This window comes from Hemitrygon akajei, chromosome 6 (genome assembly GCF_048418815.1).
Source record: "Hemitrygon akajei chromosome 6, sHemAka1.3, whole genome shotgun sequence".
In the NCBI taxonomy this organism is placed as follows: Eukaryota; Metazoa; Chordata; class Chondrichthyes; order Myliobatiformes; family Dasyatidae; genus Hemitrygon; species Hemitrygon akajei.
In genome coordinates, this window is record NC_133129.1 from 137610203 (window position 1) to 137637153 (window position 26951).

The 26951-nt window shown below is 39.3% G+C and overlaps 1 protein-coding gene, 1 long non-coding RNA gene and 1 other non-coding gene across 3 annotated transcripts in view; 2 read left to right on the top strand and 1 right to left on the bottom strand.

The window, feature by feature from the left end:
- The window catches only part of LOC140729530 (synaptotagmin-7-like), a 530282-nt gene that overhangs the window by 277958 nt on the left and 225373 nt on the right, over positions 1 to 26951 (bottom strand).
- Positions 1 to 26951, top strand: part of LOC140729531 (uncharacterized) — a 126352-nt gene that overhangs the window by 41381 nt on the left and 58020 nt on the right. The window lies entirely within an intron of this gene.
- LOC140729888 (U6atac minor spliceosomal RNA) lies at positions 15897 to 16019 on the top strand. Its single transcript, XR_012099430.1, has one exon. It is a non-coding gene; the product is annotated as a U6atac minor spliceosomal RNA (small nuclear RNA).

Consider the following 26951-nt stretch of genomic DNA (forward strand, 5'->3'; position numbering starts at 1 on the left):
ACTTAGCTTCAATTTAGAACTCACTGTTATTGCCTCAGTAAAATCAAGACAAGGTTGGATATCCTTTTGACAAATGAAGTAACGTGGGGATATGAAAAGTTATTGTAAATGGTACAATCATAATAGTCACAATCCCTTCACTCCATTCCTCTGTCTCTGCTGCACCTGTTCTCAGGATGAGGCTTTCCACTCTGGAAAATTTGAGATGTCCACCTTTTTCAAAGAATGTGCTTTCCCTTCCACCACCATCAATGCTGGCCTCAGCCTCATCTCCTTCATGTTCTACACATCTGCACTTAATCCATCCACTCTCTGCTACAGCAGGAGTAGGGCTTTTCTTGTCCTTATCAACCATTCCATGAGTCTCTGTATCCAGCATATTGTTCTATGTAAGTTTTGCCATCTACATAGGACCATCTAGGCCCACCTTCCCCTCGTTCCCTCCACGCTCCACTTTCCACAGGAATCACTCTCTATATGACTCCCTTATCCACTCATCTCTCCCTACTGATCTCCTTCCTGGAACTTATCCCTGCAAGTGTGACAAATGCACCACCCACTCCAAAACTTCCTCCCTGCCCACCATTCAGGGCCGCAAGTAGTCCTTCCAAATGAGGTAACCCTTCACCTGTGAATTTCTCACTCTCTGCATGCCACCTTGGCTGAACAGAGGAGCACTTTTAGTGATAGACTAAGACAACTATGTTGCTCCAAAGAGTGCTATATGAGGTCATTCTTGCACTCAGCCATTGGGCTCTATAATGAGTCAACCTATAGCTGGGGAAGTGGTGACTCCCAACTGTTAGACTGATTAAGGTAACTTAGTTTTTATTCTTTCTTACTTCTCTTCTAATATTTGTATATCTGTGCACTTGTAATGATGCTGTGATGCTGTAATTTCCTTTGGGATCAATAAAGTATCTGTCTATTTATTGATCTGTTGAGAGTCATCTAAAGTATCTGGTGGTCCTTTGCAGGCTCCTTTACATTGGTGAGACCCAACATAGACTGGGGGACTGCTTCCTCCAGCACCTTCACTCTGTCTGCCACAAAAGGCATGATTTTCCTGTGACCATCCATTTCAATGTGACTTCTAATTCCCATTCCGTCATTTCGATCCATTGCTTCCTCTACTGACATGTGAGGCCACTTTCAGGTTGGAGAAGCAATGCCTCACATTCGATGTAGGTAGCCTGCAATCTGATGACATGAACATTGATTTCTCTGACTTCCAGTAATTTCTCACCCTCTCCCCCTTCTCTCTTTTCCATTCCCCATTCTGGTTCCTCTTTTTTTCCAGAATGCACCGTCCTCCCCTATCAGGCTCCTACTTCTTAGCCCTTTACGTCTTTCACCTATTAGCTCCCAGTACCTTACTTCATCTGCTCTTCCCCACCTACTCATCTTCTCCCTCACCTGGTTTCACATATCACTTGCCTTTACCCCACCTTCTTATTCTGGCTTCTTCCCTTCCCCCTTCCTTTCCAGTCCTGATGAAGGGTTTCGACACAAAACATCAACTTCATATTCCCCTCCACAGATGCTGCCTGACCAGCTGAGACCCTCCAGCATTTTGTGCGTGTTAATCAATCACAATAGTCTCCACCATTCTGTTGTATTATGTTCCCATGTGTAGATTCATAACCTGTCAGCACATGAGGCCACCAGGGTACACTGCCATTAACTATGTATGTCAGGAGCAGTATTTGCAGATCAAAGCTGAGGACGACATTAGCCAGGATTTAAATTTCTATTGATCATCCAAGGAATCCTGCACGTGAAGAACATAATGCACAGATGGGGTTAAACAGTAATTCGGTGGACTCTTCTTCAATCCTCCTTAAAATTGTTGCTGATGCTCCCCATCCTGATCCAAGTGGTGAGTTATACTTGTTACTAGAGAATCAGTGAAGCCTGTGAAACCAAACAATGAAAACACTGCTAACTCCAGAGAGGTAAAGATATATTTTCAGCATGGTGAATTCAATGTTTGTCAATTGCCTCAAATAAAGGAAAAGATAAAATGGATCAATAACAGGATGTTGCTATAATTATTTTGTTGAAAAGAAAAAGGTGTGAGGCACAATTTAGCCAATTTGATCCCAATAAGAAAAGTAACATTCTTGAGTAATTTAGTGCTCCAGAGAACACTTTGGATAGCTGCCAGGAGCACTCATACCCACACATCTGCACACAACAATGAAGAGTAAAGAAAGCTCCATTTGCTGGTCTGCTGTCTGGAATTTACAAAAAAAAAACAAGCATTAGTACCCAGGGAGTGAATTGATCTTTGCCAGTGTGTGGGCATGTGTGAATTTCAGAACTTTTTTTTAAGATTAACAAATGGCAAATTCAATGAGATGGATTAAGATTTGTTAAAGTTAGAATTTTTAGTGTCTTTGAATCAATAATGTTTGAGTTTCTGAACACATAAATATTTATACAGGTAGTCTACAAATGAGGTTGATTATATCATGAAAGATCATAAAATGGTTCCATGAGACAAAGGGTCACGTGTGTGTGTGTCCACACACACACACACACACACACACACACACACACACACACACACACACACACACACACACACACACACACACACACACACACACACACACACACACTCCATTCAGCCCATCAAGTCTGTTGTGTCATTCAATCATGGTTGATATCATAATAACATATTTCTACCTAAATCCAATAGTATTTCAGTGTTTCTGTTGTCAGAATTAATAATTCATTTCTAGCAATGTTAATATAATTAACCTTTGAGTGAAACTATCCTTCATAAAGGTCGTGAGATCCAAAGAATTATGTCAATACTTGAAAATCATATGCAACAAGAGATCCTGCAGATGCTGGAAGTCTTATGCAACACACACACACACACACACACACACACACTGACACACACACACAGACACACACACACACACACAGACACACACACAGACACACACACACACACACACACACACCCACACAGACACACACACACACACACAGACACACACACACACACACACGAGGAACTGTACAAATCAGGAAGCATCTATGGAGGGGAATTAGATAGTTGATGTTTTGCACTGAGAACTTTCATCAGGAGTCCTCCAGCATTTTGTGTGTGTGGCTCAAATGATTCCAATAGTTTAACTTTGTCAGGAAACTAGATTGTTATAGGCTGATTAATCTCACTTCTGCACGGTAGTTAGTTTATCTTTTGTACCTGTAGCAATCATTAAAATCACCATACTGCTTAATCTTCTGTGCAATTGCAATTGGTGTATAATCCTGAGGTATAAAAGAGCCATGCTTCAGAAAGAAACTGCTATACTAAGGTGTAACATTAAAAGATTCTTGTGAAGGGATTAGAAGCATTTTAGGGTGAAAATATTTTCACTATTTATAGTGAATCAGACGTTCACTGAATATACAGTATGTGAGAATGTGCCTTATATTTAACATCAGCTAAACAAACATCCAACTCAGACTGTACAGATCAAAACCTGAAACACTGTATATCTCAGGAACAGGGTCTCAGTAAAGGAAGATACCAGTAATATAATTTACTGTCACCTTTACAGCAAGAGCACAACTTATGTATCTCCAGATAAATAGTGTTTGAAGATAGAGATAAGAAATTGACTTCAATGCTCAAGGTCTATTGGGCTACAGCAATATCCATCCTACAGTCAGCATCAGACACGTGGATTCCATATCCTATGGCATTGTAGACATTGCTACATATCCAGTATCAGCAGCTTTCCCATGCCAACAACCTAACATTGAGATTCAGATAAGATTCAGTGACTCAGAATGGTCACTTAGAAAACATACCCATCACTAATCTTCTGAAACAAGGATCCATACTCCAAATTCTGTCCTGGCAAAAGATTACCAGGAGGAGAAAGGAAATGATTCAAGAATGTTCTTAAAGATTCCTTTAAAAAGCGTAACATCTACTAGTACTTCAGAACATGTAGTACTGAGGCAGAAGTAAGTCACGCTCAACCCCTAAAGAACTGTCTGAGAAGATTTACGTTGGTTACTTTTAAAATATTCTCCACAAATCAGACTGCCACTTGTGTTCTGCTGATCTTCACAGTTAATTTAATAAGGCATTGTACCTTCTCTTGTCATTACGAGAGACAGCTGAAGAATCCGGAACACAGATATACACAATAATGTTACCTTTCTCTACTTCCAAATGATGGGCTGCCCTCTTAGTATGTGGAATACAGCATTCACAAGCATTTTGTAACACACAGTCATGACAGCACCAGCACAAGAGAAGATGGAAGGACCAAATGTTGCACTTCAGGGATCTAATGCTGAAGCTTTATAAGGCATTGGTTAGATGGTATATGGAAATGGAATATTGTGAGTAGTTTTGGGCCCTATATCTAAGAAAGGATATGCCAGAATTGGAGAGGGTCACAATAATGATCCTGGAAATGAAAAGACTAACATATGAGAAGTATTTGATGCCTTTGGATGTGTATTTGCTAGAGTTTAGAAGAATGGGGGGGGATCTCATTGAAACCTCCCAAATATTGAAAGTCATAGATAGAGTGGACATGGAGACGATGTTTTCAATAGTGGGGGAGTCTAGGACCAGAAGTCCTTAGAATAGAAGGATGTTCCTTTAGAATAGAGTTGAGCAGGAAATTCTTTAGCCAAAGGATAGTGATTCTGTGGAATTCATTGCCACAGATGGCTGTGGAGGTAAAATTATTGGGTATATTTAAAGCAGATGTTGACAGGTTCTTGATTTGTAGGTGCATCAAAGGTTAAGGGGAGAAGGCAACAGAATGCAGTTAGAGCGACAATAAATCAGCTTAAGATATAGGAGCAGAAGTAGGCCATTCAGCCCATTGAGTCTGGTCTGCATCTCAATCATTGACTGATCTAATTATTCCAGTCATCCCCACTTCCCTGCCTTCTCCCCATACCCTTTGATACCCTGGCTAATCAAGAACCTATCTATCTCTGCCTTAAATGCACCCAATAACTTGGCCTTCACAGTCGCTCGTTGCAACAAATTCCACAGATTTATGACTCTCTGACTAAAGTAATTTCTCCGTATCTCTGTTCTAAATGGACATCTTTCAGTCCTGAAGTAGTACCCTCTTGTCCTAAACTCCACTACCATGGGAAATAACTTTGCCATATCTAATCAGTTCAGGCCTTTTAACATTCAGAATGTTTCTATGAGATCCTCCCTCATTCTCCTGAACTCCAGAGAATACAGCCCAAGAGCTGCCAAATGTTTCTCATATGGTAACGCTTTCATTCCTGGAATCATTCTTGTGAATCTTCTCTGAACCCTCTCCAATGTCAGTATATCCTTTGTAAAATGAGCCCAAAAGTGCACACAATGCTCCAAGTGTGGTCTAACAAGTGCCTTATAGAGCCTCAACATCATATCCCTGCTCTTATATTCTGTACCTCTAGAAATGAATGCCAACATTGCATTCGCCTTCTTCACCACTGACTCAGTCTGGAGGTTAACCTTTAGGGTATCCAGCACAAGGACTCCCAAGTCCCTTTGCATCTCTGCATTTTGAATTTTCTCCCCATCTAAATAATAGTCTGTCCGTTTATTTCTTCCACCAAAGTGCATGACCATTCACTTTCCAACATTGTATTTTATTTGCCACTTCTTTGCCCATTCCCCTGAAATATCCAAGTCACTCTGCAGGCTCTCCATTTCCTCAACAGCACCAGCTCCTCCACCTATCTTTGTAGCATTGGCAAATTTAGCCACATATCCATTAATCCCATAGTCCAAATCATTAATATTTGATTGAGTCAGCTTGATTGAATCATGAAGCAGACTTGATGGGGCAAATCTGCTCCTATGTCTTATGGTTGTACATTGTTATTCACCAAGTATTATGAGACCAAGAAAAATGATGTGTCAAGAAATAGTCATTAAGATAAGCAGCCTTTATATGCAAATGTATTCCTTCTGGTGACTGAACACCACAGCACAGAAACAAGCTCTTTGGCCCATCCAGTCCATGCTAAACTGTTAATCTACTTAATCCTATTGATCTGCACCTTGGCCACAGCCCTCCATACCTCTCCCATCCACGTACATATCCAAACTTCTCTTAAATGTTCTACTTAAACCTGCATCCACCACTTCCATTGTCACCTTGTTCCACACTCACTTCACCCTCTGAATGACGAAGTTTCACCTCAGGTTTTCCTTTAATATTCATCTTTTACACTTAAGATGTGACCTGTAGTTCTAGTGTCACCCAAACTCAGTGAAAAAGCCTGCTTGCATTTACTCTGTCTATACCCCCCATAATTTTGTATACCTCATTCAAATTTTCCCTCGTTCTCCTATCTTCCAAGGAATAAAGTACTAATTTATTCATAATTTCCCTATAACTGAGGTCCTTAAGTCCTGGCAATATCTTTGTAAATTTTCTCTGAACTCTTTTAGTCTTGTTGATATCTTACCTGTAGGTAGGTGACCAAAACTGCACACAATACTCCATATTAGGCCTCACCATCGTTTTATAGAACTTCAACATAACATCCCATCTTCTGTACTCAGTACTCTGATTTATGAAGGCCAATGTGCCAAAAGCTCTCTTTATGACTCTATCTACTTTTAACTCCACTTCCACGGAATTATGGATCTGTATTCCCAGAAATGTTTTTTCTGCCGCACTCCTCAGTGCTCTACCACTCACTGAGTAAGACCTACCCTGGTTGGTCCTCCCAAACCGTAACACCTTATGCTTATCTGCATTAAATTTGATCTGCCATTTTCCAGCCGGTCCAGATCCTGCTGCAAGCTCTGATAATCTTCCTTGCTGTCCGCTACACCCCCAATCGTGGTGTCATCCAGAAATTTGCTGATCTAGTTAACCACATTACCAGGCAAATCATTAAAATAGATGACAAACAACAATGGACCCAGCACCAATCCCTACAGCACACAAAGAGTTATAGGCCTACAGTCATTGAGGCAACCATCTGTACTGCTCTCTAGCTTCTCCTGTTAAACTAATGTTGATTCAATTTTACTGCTTCATCCTTAATGCCAAGCGATTTAACCTACTGGACCAGCCTGTAATGTGAGGCTTTGTTAAAGGACTTGCTAAAGTCCATGTGGACAACATATATATAGCCTTTTATGTGTCCTGTGCTTAGTCTGTTTGTGTGTGCGTGTGGGTATATGGGCCATTTCTATTGGTTACCGATTATGTAATCCGCAATTGGTTCATTAAAATCCGATTAGGTGACAAGTGTTGTCTGGGCCGTGTTAGTTGACTGTCATGTAGGATTAACGTCATCCTCATTGATTGACACATGTAATCAGGTGTGAATTGGCTCTTGGCTGTGGACTGAGGCTTTGACACTGAAGTGGGATGTAAACTGGGTTCATTTGGACGTGCTTGTTGATAGAATTCTGTGTGGAGAACAAAGCCTGTAAGAATTCTTGGGCTTGTGGTTGACAGGCTTGGCCTAGGATAGTATATATCCTATCCCTTAGTATACCTTCCAGTATTTTACCTATTATTGATGTCAGGCTCACCAGCCTATAATTTCTGAACTCATTCTTGGACCCTTCCTTGTACAATGGAAAAATATGAGATGTCCTTCAGTTCTCCAGCACCTCACCCTTTGCCAAGAAATTTTAAATGACCTCAACCAGGGCCTCTGCAACTTCTGCACTAATCTCTCACAAGGTTTGAGGGAGCCTGTGTCAGGCTCTGTGTACTTATCCAACTTAATTTGCCTTCAGATATCAAGCAGCTCCTTTTCTGTAATCTGGATATAGTCTATGAACTCACTACTATTTTGCTCTAGTTCTTTAGACTCTATGTCCATCTCTTGAGTAAATAAAGATGCAAAATATCTGTTTAAGATCCCCTCCATCTTTTTCAGCTCCATGTATAGATGACCATGCTGATATGGAACTAGACCGATTTTATCTCTTACTATCATTTTGCTTTTAATATATCTGTAGAGGTCGATTCTCCTTCACCTTGTCTGCCGGAGCAACCTCATGCCTTCTTTTAGCCCTCCTGTTTTTCCTCTTCAGTGTTCTTTTACATTCCTTATACTCCTCAAGTGCCTTATTTATTCCTCACTGCCTATACCTGCTATGTGCCGCCTCCTCCTTCTTAACGAGAGCCTCAAAATCCCTCAAAAACTAATGTTGCCTAAATCTATTTGCCTTGCACTTTACTAAAAGGAATATTCATACTTAATACTTTCAATATTTCACTTTTGACACTTCCCACTTACCAAACATTCATTCCTTTTCCAGAAAACAAGATATCCCAATCCACACTTCAAAACTGCCCACAATCTAATCTAGAATCTCATCCCAAGGGTCAGTCCTATCCTTCTCCATAATTATCTCAAAACCACTGAAATTATGATCACTAGATACAAAGTATACCTTTACACAAACTTCTGTCAACTGCTCTGTCTCCAGTATCACACTCTCTCTAGTTGGGACCTCAATATATTGATTAAGGAAATTGTCCTGTACACATTTGACAAACACTATTCCATCCAGTCCTTCACAATAAGGGACTCTCAGTCAGTATGTGGAAAGTTAAAATCAGCTATTATTGCATCCGTACTTTTCTTGCAACTGTCTGCTATCTCTCTACAAATTTGTTCCTCTAAATACTGGTGATTATTGGGAGGTCTATAATACAATCCCATTAACGTGGTCAACCCTTTCTTCTTCCTTAGTTCCACCAAGATAGCCTGATTAGATGAGCTCTCCAGTCTGTCACTGCCATGACATTTTTCCTGACCTGTAATGCCACCCCTCCCCCTTTAATATCTCTCCCTCTAACATGTCTAAAACAATAGTACCCCAGAACACTGAGATCCTCTTGCAACCAAATCTCACTAATGGCTACAATGTCATAATTCTACATGGTGATCCATGTTCTAAGCTCATCTGGACTTTCATCTTAATAAGCAGTTACAAACCCAGTAATTGCACAACTGCATAATCAAATGCACAAGTTAAGCTATGACATGCAATGGGGGATGTGGGGAGAATGAGTGCAAGTCATTCAACTTTCAATCCCTGCAGCTTTCTCTAACATCCTGGGAGAGTTGGTTATTTTCACAAATGATAACAACCTCTGAGTCAAAGCTGAAGAGTCCACAGGTGTTCCAAAGCATTGTGGGATTTAATAATTTCATAAACAGCAATGGTTCAAGGAAGACTCCCTTCACAGTTGACAGCTTGATATAGGCTATACTGCCTGATTTGCTCACAATGCTTGCATTCCAGCAATACATTTTCCAGTGTTGTCACACTTCAACAGATTTCATTGGCAGGACCTCCTGTTAAAAAGCAAGCAGTTCCATGGTACTTCAAAGATGAATTCTTTGTGGGTCCGGCAACTGGGGGCACATTTTTGCACCTGCCCAGCACTCGTTCTTTGGATATGAATAATTTCCATGTATCTATTTCTTTTCATTTGTCCACCTTGTTAATCAGCATTACATAATTACCAGCAAAATGACAACCTGTTCCCATCCTTCTCCAATATCCCTGCCCTGTAAAGACATTCCAGCTGAATTCTATGGATTTGGATCCAATGCAGACATTGCTCCTCTGAAACAGGATCAAATGACACCTGTCCTTGTCCCAACCATTATCTTGGAAGAAAATTGGAGGGTTTACTGTTTTATGTGATACATTTTTCCAATGCCACTGCCATTATAAAATATGTTAAACAGCACAAGTAGGGTGAAAATTAGAAATGTCAATATGTTGCACAAATGATTCAACCAAAATCATTATATTCTGATTTTCAGCTAAGATAAATAATCAAGTAGAGTTGACACATTGCCAAAATCTGACAAACACAATATCAACTATGGGACACTAGAATGCCCTTGTTTTTCAAATATATGACTCATTTGCAGCAAAAGATATTGAAGATTTCTTTTTTTATCTTCTACAGAGGTACCAAGAGGATCTTGATAACATCTTTTATACTTCCTGGCTTCTTAAGTTTGATTTTTCAATGTCACACAATTGATAATCAGATAATGCCATAAAATACCATGCCAGTATATTTTAGTAGCAAGAAACAATTTCCAAAATACAGATTATTATTTGCAAATCAATTGCTTGTGCTGAGAATTCAACCCATTCAATAGTTTCCATTTACTTTTTTTTCAAAGGACATCAACCAGTGTTAGAATGTTGTTTGAACTCTATTATGTAACTAATATTGCCTTAATAATAATTTTTGGTGACCAGTTGCAAAGTTTCCAAGAGAATTATTACAAGTTATTCACTCTTAGCATTGGCCTTTTACATACACGTGCATGTTTTTAGGCCAAGTCTGCTGGATAACATTGAGAAATAGGAACTTTGGCTCACTTTATCTCCTTCCTTTTATTAGATACAGTGACAATCCCTCCATCTGTTCTGGTTGGTGTGAATTAACATGGAAGGTGTCAGAAAATCAAACTGGAATATCCTGGCCATAAATACCATTCTCTTACACTTAATGTTCCTGTCTCTTCACCTATGATGATAACAGCATATGACTTTTCACTACACAGCAAGGTGTGCATGGACATCTGATGAAATATCAGTTGTTTATTATGTATAACACTGCTGAGAATTTCCTTAATTACTTATAAGTATGTTTGTTAGGTGAGAATTGATTTTTAATCCCTGTGTGGATCATGGCCTATAAATAAAGCTAATTTTATATTAGGAAGTTTGGCATACATATTAAAATGTAACTGCAACTTCAATTGACTGCTTCAATGCTGAAATTCAGGGCTTGTTCTAAATTAAGGCAGCCACATTTCATCATTCTTTTACACTATAAAAAGATCCCATTTCTGCCTCAAAAATTTCACTAGCATCTGTTCCTTAATTAAAATTTTATACTTGTCAACTATGTTCAGTAATTTTCCTGTGTTATTTATGAACTTAGAGCTACAAAGCAAAGAAATTAAAATGAGACACCAGTCTCCTGTGACAGCAAAATAAAGACTTCTGAATCTTAATGCAACGGGGGAAACAAAGGCATTGAGTATTAAGTTAATTTTTTAATTCTACACATCAGTTTGGCCAACTCCTTTGATGGCATGATGGGCCAAATTGCTGCTCAGTGCCATGCATAGCAGATGGCTTCTATCTGCATGGATCTCACTTTGGATGGCATATTGGAGCACCTCCAAGTAGCATCAGCAGCCTAAGTTAGTGAGAGAAAAAAACCCAGTGTTCCTACTTTCAATAGTTGATCCAGTAAACTACCAGATGGTGGGTGGCGGAGTGCATGCATACTTTAAGTGAGGGAAACAAACATTCCAGTAGATTATCCAGACTCAAAGGAAAGCACACTGATTCTCATCACTTGGTAAGATGCTCAAAAGCCTCAAACAGAGTTTCATGAGAATTTTCTCACATCCGAAATGTAGACTTAATCAGCTTGCAATGCTGGTCTCACATAGCATCACCACATCAACTGAGTGCTTTAATGAGTGGTGCCACAGCAATGACTTCTCACTCAATTTCAGCAAAAAAGGGAAGGAGGGTGAATCTGCTTTGGTACTGGCGTTGGAGAGAGTTAGCAGCTTTAAATTCTTGGGCGTTAACATATTAGATGACCTCTTATGGGTTCAGCATATAGATGCAATCGCAAGAAAAGCAGGTTTTACTTTCTTAGGAGGTTAAGGCCATGCATGTACTGTTGAAAGTATCCTGACTGGTTGCATCATGGTCTGGTATGGCAGTTTGAATGGATGGAGTCTAAGAAGCTACAGAATCTGCCCAATTCATTATGGGCACATCCCTCTACAATACTGCAAGAATCTACAAGAGATGTTGCCTTAAGAAGGCACTAGCTGTTATCAAAGGCCAGTGCCAGTGATTAGTGGCATTCCTCAGGGGTCAGTATTGGGACCGCTACTTTTCACACTGCTTGTCAATGATTTAGATAATGGAATTGATGGCTTTGTGGCAAAGTTTGCAGATGATTTGTGGAGGAGTAGGTAGTGCTGAGGAAGCAATGTGATTGCAGAAGGACTTAAACAAATTGAAAGAATGGGCAAAAAAATGGTAGATGGAATACAACTTTGGGAAATGCATGATAATGCATTTTGGTAAAAGGAACAAAAGTGTAGACTATTATCTAAATGGGGAGAAAATTCAAACATCAGAGTTGCACAGTGATTTAGGAGTCCTTGTGCAAGACTCCAGCAAGTTAATTTACAGGTTGAGTTTGTAGTAAAGAAGACAGATGCAATGTTGGCATTCATTTCAGGGGGACTAGACTATAAAAACAAGGAGATAATGCTGAGGCATTATAAGGCACTAGTCAGTCTGCACTTGGGGTGTTGTCAACAATTTTGGGCTCATATTTCATAAAGGATGTGTTGTCATTGGAGAGAGTCCAGAGGAGGTTCATGAGGATGATTCTGGGAATGAAGGGGTTAACATGAGGAGCGTTTGGCAGCTTTGGGCCTGTATTCAGTGGAATTTAGAAGAATACTGGGGGATCTCATTGAAACCTACTGAATGTTGAAAGGACTAGATAAGGTGGATGTGCAGAGGATGTTTCCTATGGTAGGGGTGTTCAGAACTAGAGGGCTTAAGCTCAAAATTGAGGGGCCACCCTGATGCACCATCAATAACTCACTCTGAGACGTAAGAAGCGAGGTATCGGCTTTTATTGACTGGAAGAATGAACAACACTACATCCTGGAGAATGAGGCCGGGCATCAGGCCTCAATCGCCTTTATACAGGGGTCTGTGGGAGGAGCCACAGGAGCAGTCCAGACAGGTATATGTAGTTCACCACACACCCATTAGAACAGAGGTAACAAGTAATTTTTTTAGCCAGAGTATAGTGACCCTGTGGAATGCTCTGCCACAGACTGCTGTGCAGGCTAGGTCCGTGGGTATATTTAAGGCAGAAGTTGATTGTTTCCTGATCAGTCAGGGCATCAAAGGTTATGGCGAGAAGGCAAGTGTGTGGGGTTGAGTGGGATCTGGGATCAGCTGTGACAGAAGTACAGAGCAGACTCGATGGGCTGAATGGACTAATTCTGCTCCTATGTCTTAAGGTATTATGGTCTGCTACTATGAATGGAGAAAGTAATCATGGAGGTGGAGGATAGACCTCCTTCCCAGATAGCATCACCAAAACCATTGTTAGCTACTGCAAATATACAACAGTGCGATCAGCTCAAGGATGAAGGTAACATGTATATTTCCTGGAAACATGGCATTGATCTTGAGAAAGCTCGTTCAGAAAGACAGGAAGATCTTAGCTATGAAGGAAGACTGGGTTGTTTTCTTTGAAACAGAAGAAACTGAGGGGAGACAATTAAAAAGTATAAAGTTATGAAGGAGTTAGAGAAAATAGATAAATAGCACCCAGTTCCATTAGCTGAGGACAGAAAACAGGGGCACAGGTTTAAAGTAATTAAAGGTTAGATCGCAGTTTTACACTGGCAAGAGGCACGACAACGTGCAAAGGTGTCGCAGTCAAACAGCCTTGAATTCTCCTATGCTCCAGTGAAAAATGTCCCAATCTGCTCGACTTCTCAATAACTCAGTCCCTTGAATTGTGGCAACATCCTTGTAAACCTCCTCTGCACTATTTCCAGTTTAACTGCATCTTTCCCATAGCAAGCAAGTAAAACTGACACAGTATTCTAAATGTGGCCTCATGAATATCTTGTATAACTAGATTGAAGCATCCCAAGTTCCATAACCTTTGCCCTGACTGAAGGCCAGCATGGCAAAAGTCTTCTTCACCACATTAGCTACATATGATGTCCCTTTCAAGGTAGCATGAACGTGTACTCCTTGGTCACACTCTTCCACAACAGTGCCCCAGACCCTGCACGTCCTTCTGTAGTGGAAATTTTCAATGATTTCAATGACATATGCTTTGAATAACTCATGATAAATAATGCTGTATTTTGAATCTTGATTCTGAGATTCACAACCACCTGAACTTTGAAGAAATGGAAAGTTTACCTGATCAGCAGAGAGTCCAGATTATTAACAGGAGCCCTTAAGGCAGACAATGACACAACTGGTCAATCCCACTACCTGGGACATTAGAGCAATACACACAAAATGCTGGAGGAACTCAGCAGGTTGGGCAGCATCTATGGAATGGAATAAACAGCTGACGTTTCAGGCTGAGATGCTTCATCAGTCCCGATGAAGGGTCTCGGCCCTAAAAATTGACTGGCTATTCCTTTCCATATATGTTGTCCGAGCTGTTGAGTTCTTCCAGAATATTGCTTGGGTTGCTCTGGATCTCCAACATCTTGTGTACCTGGGACACCACTTGCTCTTTGCTGAAATCAAAGCAAAATGAAACCATTTTCTTTGTGAATACAATCAACGTGACCTAAGACTGCTGTAAGCAGCAAATAGTGAAATGTAAAAACCCAGTCTTTTTCCTTGTAATTGGTTGCTTCAAAGTCTTGTGCTTCATTGTGGACAGTATGTACAGTGGATGTGGACAATGTAACTCATTTATAATAGAATTACCTTCTACTTTCCCTTACATCCTGCTCTGTTTTTCTGTTCTGTTTATATTTAGGCTGCTTGTCTTTATATGTTTCTCCTCCCTCCCTACACTCACTATTTACCACTGTTGCCACTTAATCTTGCCACTATGACAGAGTTTCTAGTCTGATTCACTGGAGCCTACTGAATTGGAACCAGTTCTTCCTCTCCCAGAACTGTTCCGTAGGCCATTAAAAGAAAGGAACCCCTCATGCCTACAACAGCAGTTTGCCATCTGCTAATTCTTCAGCTCTCTTTGCTTTTCTGCCAATGAACATGTGTATTGGGCAATAATTCAGAGCACATTACTCTAATTTTTTTTGGCTTTTAATTTAGAGCTAAAATTCTTACAAAAGTAAATCTTCCCTGTTCTTACTGATGCCGTTTGTTCCAATGTGGGGCCACAATGACTGGACTGATCTCCTATCAGCCCAAGTTCTTCTCCAGCCATCATAAATTATTCTGTTCCTTGGCACTGGGTAGACGATGCATCTTATAGGATTCTTATTCTTGGCTTCAGAGCTTACCTACCCCACCTTATCATCACCAAATTTCCATTCTGTTCTTACTCCCAAATGCAACAGCCTTCTGAGCTGCAGAGGCCATATTCCCAAGAGTGTTCTTATAGCAACAAGTACTGTGCACACATCAAACTGGCTCAATGTTTGTGGAACCCTCTCAGACTTTTGGTTCTCTCAAAACCACATCACCCCATTCCTGAATCTGTGCTTTCCACCAGGATATTACCATATTCTGTATAGAAGTAAATCCTTGTAACTTGTATCTATTTATATCCTTGTATTTTCACTTCTTTTTGTAAAAGGACAGTTGTAGTTTCCCCCATTTGCCAGATCTTTGCCCACTTACAAAATGTATTTACATCCTTATGTAGCCTTGTTATGTCATCTTCATAAATGATTACTGCATCATCAGCAAAGTTTGGAACTGTACTTTCAGTCACTTCATTCAAGGCGATTATATAAATTGCAAAAAAAAGTGTCCAGTATTGATCCCAATGGCACAGCGCTCATTACATCTTACCAAGTAGAAAAAGACCTGTTAATGTGTACACTGTTTCCTGTTAGTGATCCAATCTTATATTCACGTTAATACATTGCATTCCACAACTTGAATTTTTATTTCCTGCAATACATTATGATGTGGTACCTAATTTTACATCATTTTTGACCAGCCATTGTGTGAGTGAGCCAGTGGAGGCTTTGGCAAGGTGGCAGAGGGTTAAACATTTTCTTTAATATATTATTATTAATTTTATATAACTAAAGATACTAAACTACACCATTTTAATTAAAAAAGGAATATGTGATCATGTGATGTGTTGTACGAAGGAGAGAAGGTTAGTACTCCCCTTGATAAGGATGTGACAGGCCTTAATGGCCTTACAACACAGAAATGGTTAAGGCATTGCTGTCTACTTACTGGCATCTCACCATGTTTTGGGGCGGCATTGTAGTGTAGTGGCTAGCACAACGCTTCACTGTACCGGTGACCCAGGTTCAATAACCGCTGCTGCCTGTAAGCAGTTTGTATGTTGTCCTTGTAACCACGTGGGTTTCCTCCGGGTGGGCTAGCTTCCCCCCCACCCCCACCACAATCCAAAGACGTGCCGGTTGGTAGGTTAATTGGTCATTGTACATTGTCTTGTGATTAAGCTAGGATTAAACCGGGAGGGTTGCTGGGTGGTGTGGCTTGAGGGGTCAGAAGGGTCTATTCTGTGCTGTGTATCAATAAATACCTGAATGAATGTGTTATAGCTGTGTGATATGGGAGCTAGTGGACCCCAATGTGGTTCGAGGTGATTGCTTCTGCAGTAAGTGTTGGCTGTTTGTGAAAGTCAGGCTCAAAGTTGATGACACGGTGATGCATCAGGGAGGGGCAGAACGACCTGGACACTATGCCACAGGAGACAGTCATACCCATTAGATTAACTATTTCAAAATTGGTCTGTGGCCAGGGACAAGAGGCTTTGACTGTGAGAGAGGCGGGTAGGGGGATTGAAGAGGTAATGATGGAGGAGCCGCAGATCTTGAGCTTGGCCAGCAGGTCTGAGATTGTTGCTCCCTGTGCGGTTGAGAATGGGGGGTAAGGGAGGATGAGCAACCAAACCTGACACCGTTCAGGGAGCCATTCAAAAGGAGGGAGAGAAGAGAAATGTAGTTGTAATTGGGGATAGTATAGCCAGGACAATTGTCTGTCTCAAGAATCAAGAGTCCTGAAGTTTGTGTTGTCTGTCTGGATATGGGACATCTCATCTAACCTGCAGAGGGATTTAGAGAGGGAGGGGAAAGATCTAGTGGTCCATGCGTGTGCCGATGACATAGGAAGAATAAGGAAAGAGATCCCGTCAAGGGGTTATGAACAGCTAAAATCTAAATTAAAATGCAGAATTGAAAAAAAATAACCTCTGGACTGTTACCTGAGCCACACACAAATTGGCAGAGGATTAGTAAGATCAGAGAGCTAAATGCATGACTCAAAGATTGGTATGAGCAAAGTGAGTTTGAATGCGTGCAACAGTGGGAAAGCAGGGGGCTGTTCCGATGCAGTAGGCTCCACCTGAGTCATACTGGTGAATAGCAGAATTAGGGCCGTGGACAGGGTGTTACACTAAATACTAGTCAACAGTCTGGAAAAGCACGGATAACATAAAAGGGAAGGTGAGTTACGGAAGTCTCCAGAATAATGAAAAAAATCAAAAAGTTCAGAAAGGGCTTAAGAATTTAACTTCTGGTAACCTGGAGACAAAACTGAAAAAGGTGATGAATGCAGGACTGAAGGTGTTACATTTGAATGCACGTAGTACATAAATTAAGGCAGAGGATCTTGTAGCGCAGTTAGAAATTGGCAGGTATGACATTATGAGCATCACTGAGTCACGGGTGAAAGAAGATCACAGCTGGGAGCTTAAATCGCAGGATACACATTGTATTAAAATGACAGACAGGTGGGCATAGCGGGTGGGGTGGCTCCGTTGATAAAAACTGGCATAAAATCCTTAGAAAGAAGTAACATAGGATCAGAAGGAATATGTAGAATGCCTCAGAGATGGCTTTCTAAGAGCAGCTTGTGGTTCAGCCCACTGGCAAAAGGTAATACTGATTGAGTGTTGTGCAATGAATCAGATTTGATCATGGATTTAAGGTAAAGGAGTCTTTCAGAGGCAGTGATCATAATATGGTTGAATTCACCCTGCAGTTTGAGAGAAGAAGCTAAAATCAGATGCACTGGTATCACAGTGAAGTAAAGGGAACTACAGAAGCATGAAAGAGGAGCTGGCTAAATTTGATTGGAAGGGAACACTAGCAAGGATGATAGCAGAGCAGCAATGGCTGAAGTTTCTGGGAGTAATTGAGAAGGTGCAGAAGAAGAAGCATTCTAAAGTTGGATGAGGCATCTGTGACAACATCAAAACAAAAGAGACAACATGCAATATTACAAAAGCTAATGAGAAGCTGGAGGACTGGGAAGCTTTTGAAAACCAACAGAAGGCATCTAATAAAGCAATAATGAGAGGAAAGATGAGATATGAAGATAAACTGGCCAACAATATTAAAAGAGATACCAAATGTTTCTGTTTCAGATATATAATGAGTGATGAGAGGCAAGAGTAGATATTGGATGGATGGAAATGTCACTGGAGAGGTAGTAATGGGGAACAGAGATCCCAATACTTATCAATGGAGAAATTAATTTACATCCTGTTCTTTTGACTATATGTGAACAAAATCAGCACAGACACCTAGTGCCGATAATGGAATGCTTTCATACAATGCTGTCAATGACTACATCCTTGAAAACTTCATTTTCATTGTAACATTCAAGATGATTGTAAATATGTTCAAATTCTTTGTAGTTCCTAACTTGTTTAGGTAGTGAAATTACTTCATTTTCACTCTAGGCCATTTCTGGGATCTCCAAGCCTGAATTCTTGAAACCACGATGAGCAAAACAGTTCTGCGTTGTCTTACTGCTTATTTCTCACCAACTATCAGTGACAAAAACGACTGCTTTTTGAAGACAAACATGCAACTGAGGCTACCTTTTAACTGTTTGCTTGAGGCACAATTTAGTGTCTAATGGCCACGCAGGTGTAAGCGACTGATGCTGCTTTGAAAGTGGTCAGCAACAGTTTCCTGCCTCAAAGAAGTGGCATTGTGTCCTAAGTAAATGAAGGGAATCCTGGCTATTTTCTTGATTTGTTTTTGTACCTTAAGAGCTGCCCCAAATAAGCGGCTGCCCTGATTAACCGATGGCCCAATTAACTGGATCCACTGTTTATGTACATTACCCCTTATCCTCAGAAGATAGGATTCCTTCAAAGAACTCCAAATAAATTAAATAGATAATCTATCCACAAATTCGTCCGTTGCCTTGTTATAGCAAGTCCAACAGACACTCCTGGTCTATGACTGTGAGAGTGGAGGAATGTCCTGCAGATGTTTTCACTCAGTCCAATCTCCCCATCAATGAGTTCCCATATTCTGCAGCCTAGGAAGACTACCAAACTCTTACTTGTCTTAGTCAACCCTTATTTTACCTAATTAAAGTCTTTAAGTATAATTGCAAATAGTTATTGAATAAGTAACTTAATCAGTTTTGCTATGACTGTTATAGCTTCCAGGTCGTAGTTTAAATTACTGTTCTGCATTAAATACTTAAAAGCGATTATGACTCTCTGTCTGTAATGACATTCTGGGAAGTTTTTTTTGTATAGTTTATAGAGAGCTGGAGCTCTCTTCCTTCATCAACTCATGGAGCTCCTCTTATCATTTTTAAGTTCCCAGGCTAAAATCAATTTTTGCACATTAGCATCCTAAAATGGGCGCTAACAGATGCTGTTTTAAAGCTGAAAGTTCTTCCACCTAGATCAAGAGTAAGAAGCTAATCTGATTTTAGATTTTTTTTCTTTTGGCTGAAAATCAAGTTCATGTTCACTTTTGCCCATCCACTGGTCCAAAGTCCTATCACTCTACCTAATAGTGCTTCGGGGTTACCTTCACCATAAACACTGCAAATATTTTTTAAAATCTCCTCACCATGTCCTTGAGAGCATTTAGGGATGGGTAATAAATACAGGCCTTGCCAGCAATGTTTATTTCTATGAACAATTTTTTTTTTAAGTATCTGATATCGCCAATGCTACATCCTGGCATTCACTCTTTCCTGTTTAGAGTCCAATGCATTTTTCAGCTTCATTGCCTCTCTTCTCATATTCATTTCAGAGATGTTTTGATTTATGAAACTTCTAGTTTTTAATCTCTCTCTTTCTCACCACTTTGTAAAACCTTTGCATACCTGACCATTCAATTTCATTTTCTACATTTCTTTTGTTCCTAGTCTCGAGATATTTTGTTACCTGTGTAGACACACACAATTTTCTCTTTCATTTGCTCATATGAACCAGGTAGCAAAGTGTGAAATATAAATACATGTTTAAGATTTGTAAACGATAAGGCAGTTAAATACAATGTTTTGTAATTGCTTCAATGTACCGGTAAATATTCCATTATCTAGCACTGACTGCACTCAGTATTTACTTTTTCTTTCTGATTAGTAGTCATATCCTCTAATAGCTGTAGTTTGTGATGCTTCAAGAGGTTTGATAGTGACAGTGTTGAGATACTGTGATGACAATACTTTGTGTTCTGCTGTTCGTATCAACGTCACTCAGTTACCAACAGCCTATCAGGAATTAGAGCTTGGTACAGAGAAATGAAAATTGAAATCTACTGTACCTCCAACCACATTGCTTTGTTTTATTTTTTTGGGGGGAGGGGTTTAACTACATTGCTGATCATTCAAATCAAATCCCACAATGACTGTTACTATTTTTTCAGGGTCAAATCTGGATAGCATTGTATGGAATTCAAATGGAGGATAATTGATTGCAGATGGTCTCACGATTATTTCCCTAGTGCCAATATTACATGCTTGTTCTTACAGATGTTCACCTAATAAAGGGGTACCGACAGCATATTTAGAATAATAGACATCCATGAATTAATTACAAGCTGAGATCTATTCAGGGGGTCTGTTGGCTTGCATTTAGAATGCAATCATAGATGCAATTTCTTAGCAAGGAGCTAATGAGGAATTAAATTCAACTATAACTATAAAGAATATCAAGAGATCCCATGGTTCCAAATACATGATATCTAAATATGATAATGTGTGCATATGTTTACCTCACCCGTGGAGTACATAAAATTTCACGGCATCAAAATATCAGTTTGAAATTGCCTCATGAACCAAAGGCACACTTTTATCTGATAATTCCAGTTGTCTCCTCCCAGCGATTGATGCATCATACAACCTAATTGACAATACTCCAAAACAACATAAAATCCAAATTCAGCATCCATTAATTTAGAACAAGAAGAAACTTGCCAGTTTTCCCACACATTTAGTAACGTGACTTCACAAATAATAATGGTCACTCTTTCAGCTGGGGTTTACATAAGCAGAGAATGCTACAGTGAAAATAACACGTTAATTGGATGCACTGGCCTAGATTTTCCTGTCAATGATAAAAATTACGTCACTTGCCAGTGATATCAGAACAAACCCAGTCTGCAATGGACTTTGTAGTCTAAATGTATCCTTTCCTGATAGAAGTTGCTGCAAAGCATTTTCTAAAGGTTATTGACAGCATTTAAAAACAGTGAGATCATTAGCTGAGCATCCTACTGGATTGAAAAATTCTGAAGACAGCAACTATGATGAAAACAAATTGCATTTTTATACATTTTTAGAAAATATTAGAGTAAAAAACAAAGCTTGATTTACACCTTATTCATACACATAGGCAGACAGAAGCTGAAATATAAATTTCTTTAAAAATACAACGATTTATTGCAATTTTTGAAATGATTTCCATAACAATTTGCCTCTCCACATTATTTAGAACTGCACAGATTGTTCACTAGTGTTCACCAAAATCCAGCAATTCATTCATGAGGGTGTAATATTTTCAGTATTTTATGTACAGAGAGATTTGGGGATGAAAATTTGCTCGGGTCTTTGTGTTCATTGTATTGTTTGCCTTAACAGAAGTTGCAATATTGCCCACTTGAAGCAGGGAATTGGAAACAATCCTAGATGTCCAAGTTTAACAGTGCAAGTGCAGGCAGCAGATGTTGGTGTCAATTTCTTGGATTAATACCACTGAATAAAAGCAGTTCAACAAACATGACTTAAGTTAACAAGAATCACAGCCCTCGAAGCTGATGCAGAAATCAATCCTAAAATCATCAATATGTGCACTAACCATCCGTCCTATTCACCACACTCAAACAGGTCTCTCTCAGCTTGCCAGTAGTTACAAAATCTTACTGGAATCAATGCTTTTCCTCAAGCTTCTCCTCTTCTCTGCCTTCTGTTACTCCCCTTCCACTCTCCAATTTCATTCTGCTTACTCATCCTCCACTCACTTTCCAAACACCCCTCATACCCACCTTCCCTTTCCACTTCTTCTCATTCTCTCCTCCTCCCTTTTATTTCACACTTCACATCATCACTCTCATCCCTCTTCCCATCCGGTTATCCACACCCCTTCCATCTTTATTCCCCTTCACCTTTGCTCTTGCTCAGGGGATGGATGAGAACAATTCCCATGATATGTCCCTCTGAGCCAAACTGAGGACATTTAATTAAAATTCAAGACAATCGGCTGTGCTCCATAGATGGCTTTGCCTGGGGGCCAGTTATGCTTATTTGTAAGCAGTCTCATAGACTGTTGAATGCCATTGGGCAGACCAGAATGGGAATTTGAATGATTGCTGAAAATAATTTTCTACCCATAGCGAATGGCAATTAATGCCATGACAGTTTATTTCCTCAGGTCACATTTACTAATTCTGATTGACAGATGTAATCACAGAGTTTCAGGAATATTTGTTGAGGCACAATCAATTGCTGAATGCAGAAGCTCCAAGAGTAGCGAATGTTAAAGCTCGTTGTTATAACCAGCACTGCAACCCACTTGGTGCTACTAGCACGGCTGAGAACAGCTGCCTCCCACACATAAGTACAATTGACTCCGGTGTTTTTATTTATATTTTCCTCACCTCGTAGAAAGTAAACCAGTTATTAACTTGCTTTTATTGCTGCCCTGATTAAGACTGGCTAACTTAAGAACAATTAAGAATCAAGAATCAAACCTGGACTGTTTTGATTTTATTGTTCATTTAGCTATTGTCATTGCTAATGGAATATCATGAATCTACGGAATTACTTTTCAAGTGAATCTATGAGATGACCCAATATTAATTTGTCAAGAGAACAGCTTTATTAGTTTTACATTAGTGCTAGAGTAATAATGACATTGATCATTAGCTGCAAATAATAAATAATAAGTACGCAAACAAAACTAGTTACGTCAATGTACAAAGGAAATTTCATTAATTTTTTACTAGACTTTGACTTCCAAAAGGCAATTACTAAGTTCTGTGTGAAAGACTCATACTTAGCTCATGGCTTGAAATAAAACATGGCCATAAAAGTAAAAGATGGACAAATTGGGAGTTAAGAATCCTTGTTAAGCACGGAGAGGAACTACGGTATACAATCTTTTCTGGAGCTACTAATTTTATAATTTTAAATTCACTCAAATGAATTCAGGTTTTCAATAACATTCGATGAAATACATGCAGTGTCAAAGAGGATGGTGGAATCTGCAGAGATGTCTTACTGCATCTTGAAAATTCTTTGTCAAACTCTACACCAAATGCACCTCCACTCCCTCCATTTGCTTATCACACATTCTTCGCAAGTATTTCCCTTAATTCTAAGTACACCATAGGAAAGAATGGCAGCCTGAATTCAATTATCTTTTAAAAGTCAAATTAAATTAACTCCAGATGCAATGAGTGTGGTTCAAGGCAGTCAGACAACCTGGTGACAGAGAGAAGTTTCTGTGGCTGTAGCTGTGATGATTAATGTCTTCTCCTATTAGGGTCAAGAATGCCAGAGAAACCTACAGGCATGGGAGGATGAGCAGCCATCAGTTATGATCCATATAATTAAAATCAATTTCTGAAGGGGGAATGAGGTCCTGCTGGCAGATATTGGGAGATGGAACTGATTGGGTGGGCTGCCAATCAGCAATTTTGGAAAAGTAACATGGTGGGAATGTATGCTGGCATATAGGAAGAATTAAATCTTGATTGACAGGGAAAGAGAAAGCTAATAATTGTTCCACAAGAATGAAACGAAATGTTGGATATGAACGGAAGGAAATTAATCAATCAAGTCTGCAAGTTTTGGCTGATAAAGGGAACAAATGGACTGGGCAATGCATGACAGCAGAGACTGCAATGCAAACTGGTTAGAAAATAAGGCACATGAGCAAAAAGCTCCTAGTGATACGGTGAGGTATGATGTCACATCTATTACTGAAACATTACATAAAGAATGGGAGAAATGGAAACTTTTGGAAATGGAATCATTTCTAATTACAGTGTTTTCAGGTGAGGTAGAGAAAGAATAGTAAGAAGTCAGGAGCCACAGAATTAGTTAAAAGTTCCTAATACCGTTGTGAGAAGGAATAATTTTCTAAAAATTGTAAAACCTCCTGATTTAACTAACTGCCAAAAGAGAGAACAAATTATCAGAAGCATAGTATCACTTTCAAACAAGCAAACAATCTTATGACCATCACAAAATTAATTGCACCACTCTGCTAAAAGAACATATATGTTAAAGATTAATTCTGTTTCTTTCTCTGCAGATGCATCCTGACCAGCTAATTCCAATATTTTCAATTTTTATTTTGAACTTTGAGCATCTCCAATGTCTTGCATTCTGAAGTGGGGATGTTGGTTGAAGGATGACATCCATTCTGGATGTGAATGCTTCATTGTATAAAGGAAATATTTACAGCTAAGTAAATGAAAACTGTTCAAAAGATGGTGGTGAAATGGTTTTAGGGATGCAAGTGGAAAGAGACTGGATTAATAAAGGTGAAAGAAATGGCTGGAATAAGAACAGTTCAGAGTATTATGAATTATGATGAGTGACAGCCTGTTGTCTGTTTGTTCCATGGTGGGATCATGGTCCAGAAATAGGAATGCAAATATGTAAAACTAAATAATTTTCATATTCTTAAGTAGAAGTTGATTTTCAAAAACAACATCAGTACAAATCGTGTCAACATTTTTACCGACAATAATCAGTTTGGGCTTCAGTTCATGAATACACTTAGTGGCCATTTTATTAAGTACACCTCCTTGTTAATGCAAATATCTAATCAGCCAATCAAACATGCAGACATAATCAAGTGGTTCAGCTGTTGTAGAGACCAGATATCAGAATGGGGAAGTTGACTGTGGAATAATTGTAGGTGCCTGACGGGGTGGTTCAACTATCTCAGAAACAGCTGATCTCCCGGGATTTTCACACGCAACAGTAGTCTCTAGAGTTTACAGAGAATGGTGCCCAAAAAAAAAAATTCAGTGAGCAGCTGTTCTGTGGGTGAAAACATCTTGTTGATGAGAGACATCAGAGGAGAATGACCAGATTGATTCAAGCTGACAGTAACTTAAATAGCCGCACATTGCAACAGCGGTGTGCAGAAGAGCATCTCTGAAGGCACAACACGTTTGGCAATGAAGTGCATGGACTACAGCAGCAGACAACCACAAATATACACTCACTGGCCACTTTATTAGGTACAGGAGGTATCTAATAAAGAGGCTACTGAATGTAGATTGTAGTGAGTAGGAAAAATTAGAATTCTTTCCCATTTAAATCAGTTGTGTCTTTAGAAAGCCTGTTAAACTCATCTCAATTAACATTGCAAAAAAAATTTGGTTAGGATTTCTGTACAGGTGAATATCATAATTTCTTTTGCCTTTGATTATAAGGCAGTAGGTTTTAAAATTTTCATTAGAGAAGTTATTTATAATTAATGACATTGTAGCCAGATGCTGACAAATGTTAGCTTTGTTCTAAAAGTAAACTCAAATAGATTATGAGCAAGAAGCTATCTGATGGAATTTACCAAATTGGACATTTGTATATTAGAACCATGACATGCATGGAGGGGAGGATTAATTCCACATGAACTTTAAATTTGTAACTTAAAGAATAATGATGATTAAGTATGTTTCACAATTTGCTGCAGAATTATTAAGGAAATGAAGATTGGTTCAACTATTTTTCAAGGCTTCGGAAAGGCAGAGCAGCAAGGTTTGAACATTACACAAACTCCCATAGATAAGTTATATATTCAGATAAATTAATATCTAACCAAATCCTGGCTTAAAGATTATGCCAAAATGTTTGTGTCAAGGTTGGATGTAACAATGTAAGCTATCTCTTTTTCCTTATGTTTCCAGATAAATTAAAGTTTAGAATTTCTTTTCCTTGATTTTAATTTTATATGTCTAATACAGTTCTTAATTTCTTTTGCGAGTACTGCTTGAATTACTTTCATTTTGTATTTTTATACAAGGTAGGAATGTATAACTGTTGTAGTTCATGAATTAATTCCTTAAATTCCTTAATTCATTGCCAAAATACTGTTTTTTCTTTAACTAATCTGCTCTAACCAACTCACTCCTCACAGCTTCATAGTCTCCTTTGTCTAAAATTAGATATCTAGTTTCAGACTGAACTTCTTCAGTGATTGTTCATGAAGAACCCTAACATGTGATGGTTACACTTTCCTAATGAGCCTCAGTTCTGTGATATGAAGTGTGCAGTGTAGCATAGCATATTCCCTTGCTGATCTTATTGGTCCAAAATGCCATCACACACACACACTAGAAATTCCATGATTTCCTTCTTCACTGTGTTACTGCAGATTTGATTTGACATATATTAAAGTCATCTATGGCTATGTTAGTACTCTTCCTGTAGGTGTCTTTAGTTTCCTGTTTGATCCCATCCCCTCTGTTACCACTGCTGTTTGCAGGCCTGTAGACAAGCCCACAAACTGGTAGCTCTTAGCACCAGCTAGATTTTACATCTTTATTTTCATTTAATGACAGAGCAGAGAATCAGGCTCTTCAACCCATTGTCCACAACAGTCTTCAAAGACCCGTCCAAATTAATCCCATTTTATTCTGCCAACATTCAACTATCTGTAGATGTTTCCGCTCACCTACACACGAAGGACAATTTACTGTAGTGAATTAACTGGTCAACCTGCACATCTTTGGGATGTTATAGAAAACTAGAGCACCCAGAGGAAACCTATGTTCTCACAGCAAGAATGTACAAACTCCACACAGATGTCCCTCAAGAGCAAGATCAAATCCAGGACTCTGGAACCAAGGCAGTGGCTTCACTTGAAACCACCACTTTGCTGTCCTGAACTAATATATTATCCTATACCAAAAATGCCATTTCATCTCTACTCCAATTATCC